Source organism: Rhamphochromis longiceps, linkage group LG5 (genome assembly GCF_057381845.1).
Source record: "Rhamphochromis longiceps isolate RC_006_pf linkage group LG5, R_longiceps_female_GT1.1, whole genome shotgun sequence".
NCBI lineage: Eukaryota > Metazoa > Chordata > Actinopteri > Cichliformes > Cichlidae > Rhamphochromis > Rhamphochromis longiceps.
Window position 1 is genome coordinate 17,442,868 of NC_140561.1, and position 10,192 is coordinate 17,453,059.

Below are 10,192 nucleotides of genomic sequence, written 5' to 3' on the forward strand. Positions count from 1 at the left end.
GTTTTTCTGGGGTTTTTTTGGGGTTTTTTCAGAGGCAGGATTAATATTTTATATGTCATGTGGCTGACTAAAACATGGTTGTCCTACAGCAGCCACTGTAGCTAGGATTATGCCCTTGAATAGGGAGTGCTAAAATCTACTATCTACTGACATCTACCAATTTTAGACACTGTCGTCCTACAGTGTGATTTTATTTATGTTTATTTGAGACCCTAAATAGCAATTTATGATCTAAATTACCATGGATTTTAGATATTATGTTTAACTTCATATAGGAAGATGTGAGACTATTTCTCTATTTATTTCTACTGACAATCAAAAAATTTGAGAAATACTGTGACTACAGGTCATTATGGTCTGTGCACAGTGTTTCTATATGCAGAAATACATGAGATGCATAAACAGAGCTGCTCTCAGCCACTATCACTAAATAGTATTAGAATTTATTTTTTATTTTTTTTTAGAAATAAATAAATAAAATAAATATTATAATCAGCCCTTACCAATTCAGTGTACATTTGCTTCCGGGTAGATTTCTGATTTCAAAGATACTTGCAGTTATTTCTTTAACTCCAAATAACTGCTGTCCTTTACATTAAAGTTTATCTGTTTTAGATTAAGCAAGCAAGAGGACAACTTTTACTTCTCTTCTTTTGATGCTATTTAAAATATATGCAAACAGATGTCAAGTTAAAGGAAACCTTAATAAATCGGCAAAGAGACACTCGAGTCCATACAGGATCATTTTTCTCTCCTGCATGCAGTTAAAGTGTCTGCAAAGAACCATTGAATCTGTTCTGGGAAATTTTAATGACTTAACTAAGACACTTAAGCCATTTGCAGGCATGCACTGCAGCCCTGAAATTTTCTACACGGCGAGCCATATGTCAGAACGCAAATGCCCAACGCAGACCAATCTGACATTAAATGGTCTCTAATCTGACAGGTCTTTGAATGTCACTTTACTTTGAAGGTTCGGACATGTACTAATTACAAAACACTTCTGGATTTCCAGGTTTTCTTTAATAATTGTAGTTTATCTTTAATTAATTAATTAATTAATTTTTTATCTTGCATCATATTCTGTGTTAAAAGTCTTGTCTCAGCTGTCTGTGGTGGAGGAGGAGGCAGGGGCGACACATGTCATAAAATTTAATCAAGCTGAATGTAAAATAACACATCCACTTTAGCTGACAGTAGTAGCCTGTCTCAGAAGAAGACTGCTGTTCTCAACATGCAAGGTTGTGCATCTTCTACCGAAAAATATCTTAACTACTCTAATACTCCCGAGGATTCTGGAGTATTTTCAGTTTCTGGGTCAATAGGAAGCAAATAAGATTGGTGGTGAAATAATTTTCAGACTTTAGAAAATAAACTTTTGCACAAGTGACTGATACATATTGTTTTAGTCTGAGATTGCAAGATAATTCAAACAGACAGACACTAATGAGCATAAAAGTTTAACAAATAATGGTTCACTTATAAGAACATTTGATATTTTTTGTGGACTTTGATGCAGCCTTTCAAAAACAATAAAGCTTGTATGTCACACAACAACCTGTTTAATAAAAAGACTCAAGAGAATAAAACTGTGCAACTACAATCCATTACCAAACCACATAAAACAATGTGAGTGATTTTCAAGTTAGTATTTTGTGTACTGTTATGATTTGTGACTAAAATCAGATTGGGACAGATGGAAGTGTTTTGGGAAATTGCTTATTTGCTTTTTTAGATAATTAGATGAAAAGGACAGCAGACACTTTTTGTAAAAACAGTGAGTCATGTAGTTTAAAACTAATACTTATTTTACACACACATAGAGTACAGATGGTACAATTAAATTTTATGCACCTGAATACTTCTTGGTAATGTGCACTCATATCCCTGCGTCTCCCCAGTGGCTGCCTGGCTACTACGCATGATAATGACTATATATCAGCCATTCAGTTAACCAACTAACAAAGGCAATAAGATCAATATAAGAAATAATAGTTTCTTTCTTTTTCCCCCGCATATATACATAGTTTGAAAATAAAACACAAGAAGTTAGACAAGGAAATAAATAAAAAATGTTACGCCTTACTACTATTTTATACTGTTCAGCTCTCCCTCCACTGTCCAGTGTCTGCTAATTAAAGTAGGCTAAATCAGTTCCTACACCTTACTTTCTCTTTAGGCTGGAAGTGAGAAATAAACTCTCTGTTATTTTTCTCTCTTACTCCTTGCTCTTTTTCTCCCGTGTGCAGTGCTGCACATAACCAGTTCAGTCTGCACAAGTAGCAATTAAAAGTAAAGCAGGAGGATAGTGCTATTTGAATTCAGTACATATTTAACATTGTACAGAATCACCAGCCTATGGGTCCCGAGTCTGCTTACCTACCATGCTAGGCAATAAAACTGAGTATACCTTCTTGTCACTTTCCCAAAGCAAGTGCATTACTGGACCCAACTGCATGTCTTTGAGACAGGTGGAGGTGGCAGAGTGAAACACAACCAAGCAGATGTCTTCCAATGAAATACCCAAACAACTCCTCTAGTAGAGTGCACCTGAGGGGGAAATGCTCCAGATACAAATGGAACAGTGAGTTAAGAGCCACAAAATTAATTCAAAGAAAATCAAAATGTGAAATAAAAAATGAAATGTTGCTTTTTTCGAAGCTGGGCATATCTGTGGTTGAAAAAGTAACCGTTTACAGCAGTAAATGACAGTCTAACACACCAGATTATTACCAAAGTAAATGCTAAAGTAAAGTCAGATTTCTCTCAAATGTTTTGTGATTCATCAAATTTAATACCTCACATATTCACACTTATTTTTGTGTTCTCAGACTCTGTGCTTTGTGCTTTTGCTGTGTTTTCTAGTGTGTGTCAGCCATCAAACAACACTTGTACTTTGGCACAGGACAGCTGTTTGGTCCTTAACCTTTTTCTGGCAGATCTGTGGTTGTTCTCAGGTGCTGCTGTGGTGTCTGTGGTCTCACACAAATGAGATGATGATGTCAGAGGCAGCTGGGATGTTAACAATTACCTGAGTACTGCCAAAAAAAGTATATGACTTGGCAGTCACTGGAGTCTTCAGATGAGTTTCTAATATCATAGATGTTCAGCTGAATTGAGCTCAATTAAGTTCTGAGAGTTTCTCCTGAGCCTTGAACAGAGACATTATCTCACAGCACAAACCCACAAACCTCCAAATAAGTAAATATATTTTTTTCCCCATGTAAGCTAAATATTCACTACTTCAAAGACAGCTGAGCACACATGATGGTCCTTATTAGATTCCCGCTTTCTTGCAAAACACTTAGCTGTCTTGTAGATTGCCTGTTCAACAATATTTGTTTTTTGTCCAGGTTTGCATGAATGCAACTTCATATGAACAATACCACATGACGTAATGCATCATGTCATTATTTATTAACAAAATTAAGTCAAAATGCACAAGCAGCATTTGAAAAAAGGAATTAAAAGGGTAAGTAATAGCCAGGAGCTGCTAATCAGATGCACTCCATCAACAAGCGTGACCACAGTAAAAAATAATATTTCTCAAGTCGAAAACATTCAGCACAGTTGCCAATCTTCCCAGGAGTGGACATCCAAGAAAATTCACCCCAAGGTCAGCCCATTCAACGCTCAGAGAAGCTGAGAAAAAATCCAAGAATGACATCTCAGGCTCTACAGGCCTCAGTCAGCATGTTAAATGTTAAAGATGTTGACAGTACAATCAGAAAAAACACAGAAAAAGCACGACTTGTTTACAAAGTCTGCAAGGCCAAAGCCTCTTCTCTCCAAAAAGAACATGGCAACACAGCTTAGGCTTGCAAAGTTGTATCTGAACTAACCACAAGACTTCTGGAACAATCTTATTTGGATTGACAAGACAAATGGGGAGATATTTGGCAATAATGCACAGCACCACATTTTGTGAAAATCAAACAAAGCACATCAGCAAAACACATCTCATACCAAGCGGCATCACAGTCATGGACGGGGGATGGTTTGGGCTTGTTTCACAGCCACAGGACATGGACAGCTTGTGGTGTCAGATAAGTATTCTAATATATCTGGTAGCTAAAGCTTGGCCAAAATGCGATCATGCAACAAGATAATGATCCCAAACATATCTGAAAATCTGCAACTGAATGACTGAAAAAGTAAAGAATTAAGCTCGGCAAATGAAACAGCATCCCGGCTGAGATGCTGTTGCAGGACCTTGAGGGAGCTGTCCATAAATGAATGCCTGGAAAACTCAATTATCTGAAGCAACATTGTAAAGAAGAGGAGGCCTAAATTCACTCAATGATGCGAGAGATTGAGACTGAAAGCCTGATGAAAAATTATTATTTGGAGTTATTGCTGCTAAAGGTGCTTCTATGAGGTGCTGAATCACGGGGTGCACTTCGTTTTTCACACACTGCTTCTGTATTTTGGCTCAGTTTTTGTTAAATAAATAATGACGCAGTGCAATATGTCACATGTTGTCATTCATCTGAGGTTCTTTTAATGTAATTTTAACCCTGCTAACAACCAGATAATTGTTTTTAATGTTCTGATATGTAAAACCTTGGAATTTAAAGAGGGCACACTTATTCATACGTAGGGGTCACTTTTCTCCTGTATGCTACTCATTGCTTTTTAATAACATTGCTTTTGCTGTCTAAACCAGGCAGATTGGTTTTGTTGGACTAAACATTTCAGCTGCTGCATTTTCATTACAGCGAACAGATTGTACTGTTTACTAGAATGATTAAAATGGGGAAATAGCATGGTTTTACAGTCACAGATATATCTTTACAGCATGATATCTTTCCATATATTTTTTTTCTGAATATCTTTGAAGTGGCAAAGTAGATGAGAAGGAGAAATATAATAATTATATGTAATAGATGTCAAGACTAGGAACGACACACTTGTACTGGCAGATCACATTGCCTCTAAAGCTGAATTTGAATTTCTAGGGGGAAAAAAACTGAATGTATTTATGGTGCACAGCTGGCACCTGCATTTTCACGTACAACACATGAAATGAAACTTATGCAGTTTGGTGATGCATTATATTTAGTCTGTATTGACAATAAAAATAAACTAAAACTATGAGCAGAGCAAAAGTGTGACTAGCTGGTTGCAATGCTACATAAAGTGGCACCGTGACAGAGTTTGGAAGAAAGGTTTTTGCTACAAGTAACTTCATCTGCGCCCCAGCCTGTCAACAGGCAGCTTTAAAATCAGCAGGGATTCAAATCTCTGGAAACTTTGGGATCTTTTATTCCTGCTGTGATGACTCCTGCATCTTCTGCCACAGCTTCTGTCTTGGGATTGTATTTATGACCCACCAGATGTCTACAGTAAATTTAACCCACGAGTGGTTTAAAAAAAATGGACAGATGATTGTTCAAATACAGGCAATTGTCACTCCCAGTCATTTGACAGATTGCCTGTCTGTCAGTCACTCACTGGTATAACCCCTTTACAGTATAGCCTCTGGGTAGTAACTTAAGGAAATTAAAGATGCAACTGGTTGAGGTCAAACATCCCTGCTGGGGAACTGTGTTCCCTTTGTATGTCATAGACTGAGAAGCACAAGACTTTAATGCAGTCGCTCCCTTCATAATAACAGAAAATAGCTGAAAGGTAATCTACAGTAGAGTAAATATTATTTGATCCCCTGTCAAATTTCTAAATTTGCTTACAAACAAATAAATAGTCTCTAATTTGAAAGACACTGAATATCAACCAAAAATCCAGGAAAAAAATGCATTACATAAAAGTTATACATTGACTATAAATTGAGGTTTGGAGACAGGCCAGGCCAGGCCACTCCATGACGTTAACGTGCTTCTTCTTTAGCCACTCCTTTCCTGCCTTGGTGGTATGTTTTGAGTCACTGTCATGGTGCAAGACCAATCCACGGCTCATCTTCAGTATTCTAGCTGAGAGAAAGAGGTTCTCGTCCCAGTGGCCCCTCAGGATGGTTAAATCATCCGGTACCTTTAGCAGAAAAGGAGCTATAAAGCATAATGTCTGATGATGTTCTTTGGGTCATGTTCAGCATTTCTCTTCCTCCCAAGTTGGTGCGTCGAGTTTATGCTAAAAGCCTAATTTAGGTTTCATCTGACCGCAGCACTTTTCCCCAAGTCTTCCTTGAATCATTTAGATGTTCAATATCAAACTTAAGACGGGCCTGTGCAAGTGTCGTCTTGAGCAGTGGGACGTTGCGAGGGGTGCAAGATTTCAATCCATTACGAGTTAGTGTGTTACCAGTGGTGTTCTTGGTGACTGTGGTCCCAACTGCCTTCAGATCACTAGTAAGCTCCTCCCAGGTACTTTGGGTTGATCCACCACCTCCCTCATCGCCATCCTCACCTCATGAGACAACAGCTTTCATCAAATTCAAGACTGAGGCAATTAGTGGTCATTTTATACTTGTTCAGTTTCTGAATAATCACATCAGCAGTTGTCATCACCAAACTTCTTACTGGTGGTTTTGTAGTCCATTCAGCATTGTGCAGCTCTACAACCTTGTCCCTGACATCCTATGACAGCTCTTTGGTCTTGCTCATGATGGTGGAGAGGTTGGAATAGAAGAAATTGTTTTTATGAACAGCTTTATACATATAATGAGTTGAGATCAGCAGTATTTATAATTGATTGATTAATTAATTGATGGTAATCTGTGTGTCACATGAACAAACAGCCAATCCATGGGAGCAGGAATTCTGGTTGGATTGTAACTCTTGTGTAATGAGTTTTTTTTTAATGGGTTTTTGGTTTATATTTTATCGCTCTTCATTAAAATTAAACTACCATAAAATTGGAGACTATTCATCTCTTTGTAAGTGAGCAAACTTATCCATTCGGCAGGGTGAGGACATGCAACCTTTGAAAGAGCACCTGAAGTGACCTACATGGAGAGAGCCTTGAGTATGCTCGTGTAGAGGTTGGTACTAATTTGTAGACATTTAAAATATTGCACTTGACAGGAAACACTGCAAAGTTAGTGTATTCAACATAGTTCATCTTTTCCGTAGCTATGGATCAGCTGGCTTCCGGATTTATTGGTGACCTTTTTTGAGCAATTTTTCATTTACTCTATGCTTTGATAACTACGAGGAAGATAAATATTATTTTACCTAATCTAACACAAACATATAGTTTGTTCTTTTTGAAAAAGCAAATCAGGTGAAATAAAACATTTTGATGAAACTGGTATCATTTAAAAACAGGTGCAACCAACAAATAAGCGAAAAGCTGTTTGATTCGACATTTCAAAAGGGCAATCACACCCAGACAAAAAGGGCAGCGACTTTCACCCCTCCACCCAACCATAACTGCAACTTCCCATTCTGGCTCCATGGGACGAAATAACAAATGTGAGCTGACTCACAGAGGTCACGTTGTCTATGGATATTCATGTGAACCAACTTCATGTCAAAGAAGCACATTTAACTTGTAAAGATGTAACTACATCATTAAAGTCTTCTGTTTTTCTGTGCTCAACCTATGAGCACCACCATGAACACAAAAAATCCATATGCCTACTAACTGTTTAAAAGGCTCATTCAATGTTCCAGAGCTTTCCATCCAGTTATCTGAAAGTGTATACTACAAAAAGAGGACTGTAAACTCAGTTGAGAGAAGCACACTTAGTGCGAGAAGCAATAAGTGAGCAGCGAAGAGCAGCACTCTAATCCTTCAGAATTAATTAGACCAGCAGGATCTTTATAATCGAAGGTAAGTTAATGTGTAGATGCAGACTTGCTGTTAGTCAATCTCCGATCTGTGCTCAGGATATCATAATGTGCACTCACACCAGTGTCATAGATTTGGAATCCAAAGTGGATCTTAGAGCAGTGATAATGAATACACAACATGTGGCACATGAGCACGAGAAAGAGTTGTATAAAATATGTAAAAGAAATTAACATGAAATTTAGAAACAATATTTTTCAAAACACATCATTTAAAAACAAAATATATTTCCTCTTCCTTGTATAGCTGGAAAGAGTTTTGATGTGCCATTATTATTATTGGCAGTGTGTGGGCAGAGAATTGAAATTATTCTGTGATTAAAAGTTGTATTAAACTAACCCCTGGTTCAGTGAATCAGCTCACTCAGAATGGATTTATTATGTAAATATGACTGCACTGAGGTGCATTGGTGGCATTAACTGAAGGACTGGGCAAAATGTGCAGGATAAGCAGCTGTTTTTGTAACATCCATTCAATTTATTTATATAACTCGTATTCACAACAAGTATCAGCTCAAGGTTTTTTATATTGTACCGTAACAATCCTAAATAATAAGGTTAAAACCACTATAATCAGAGGACCCAGTATAAGTGAGCACTTGGCAACAGTGGGAAGGAAGAACTCCTTTTTAACAAGAAGAAACCTCGCCAGAGCTAGATTCAGGGAAGCGTAGCCATCCTGTTGTGGCAGATAGCATATCCTGAAGATATGGGACAAAAGACACACTGTGGAAGAGAACCAAAGTTTAATAATAATTCATGAATAAATGCAAAGTGGTGTATAACATATATACATATTGAACCATGCATTTTCTGCTGCTTATCCAGGTCCAGGCTGTATGGACAGCAGTCTAAGCACAGACACTCAGACCTCCCTCTCCCTAACCACCTCAACTCGAGCTCTTCCAAGGATACACCAAGGCATTCCCAAGCCAGTAAGAAATAATCCTCCCATAATAATCTTTCCAGCATGCCCTAGTTGTGTCTTGTGTCTTCCTAGGATACGTCTGAAATGGCTTACCATGGAGTGGCTGTAGTTCAGAAGGTAGAGTAGATCATCTATTAATGAGAAGGTGGTTAAGTCCCTGGCTGCTCCAGTCTGCATGCCCAAGTATCCTTGTACAAGATACCGAACCCCAAGTTATTCTTTCCAATGTGTTCAAAACTGCTTAGGCATCAATAGATCTGAATGTATGAAGTGCTTTAACAACCCAAATGTAGTAGAAAAAAGTGTCGTATAAGAACAAGTCCAGTTACCATTTGCCCAGGATTAGATGTATCAAAATTACCAATAGTTAATGGGCATTAGTGGATCTGCCAAAATACATGGTCAAAGGGATGGCGTATAGATAAAAAGGCCTTGGGAGACAGGACCATTTTAAACCAGACGTATGTGCTTTGTAAACTATAAAAACTCTCACAGGCCGATACAAGGTGGAATAATGCTCAGTGAAATGCTGGGACTACTGGTACCACAGTGCATAAATAATGAAAAGCAACAACACCAGCAGTTATTGATCAGGTATTTCATTACACAAAGCCAGAAGAGAGGATCCCGACTAAGCTGAAAAGAATTGGTAACCTCTCCTTTCCACTCCACACTGATTCAAGGGCTTCAGAAATGAATCGTGTGCTGTTACAGTCATGAACACAGAAAAAAAGCTGATGCTTGTGACAGGAGAACTCTTACCCTCCAAAGCAAAATGTCAGCTGTGCTCCAGTACCCATACAACAATACAATTTAGTATACCAGAAAAATATGCTGAATAGTATTTGAAGAATACCCTTAGTATAGAATGGCCAGCATCCTTTTGACCATCACGTGATCCACAGTGGAAGTGCACCCCTTCTGACTAACATGCATGCCCTTTTTATTCGTTTCGTTGGATAAAAGAGTCAAAGAGTCAAAGTTCAGAGCCAGTGTGAATTAGCCAGTTGAACTGGCTAATTGTGTGCATAATATGTGCAATAGTATGGTCTTAATCAGCTCTAGTACCTAATGAAAGTAAAAAATAGAATGTGCCATCTGTAATGCAGGATTTATTACTTGCCTGCTTCACCTCATATGTTCTTATTTAACCAAAAGCCCTGCAGTTAACTAGTCACAGGGTTTTCCAGCTATCTTCCTCTTGTCCTCTCTTTGAATTTATTTGCTTAGGCTATTGGCTCCAAATGATTGCCAACATTTCAACTGATAAACACTGTTCTACAGCCATCAATCAATACTCTCTCATTTCAGATGCTTTCTGACCACCAGTTATCCTCAATGATTCTCCTATAAATCCATGATCCATTATCCATTACCAATCTATTTATTCCTTAATCTGTATTCATTTGTTTTTATTGTTTGAGGGGGGGTTGCTAGATTTTTGTATCTACACTGCCTAGATTTCTGACTATTAGCCTGTTTTCCAACCTACCAGCTGCTGAATCTTATTTTGCTG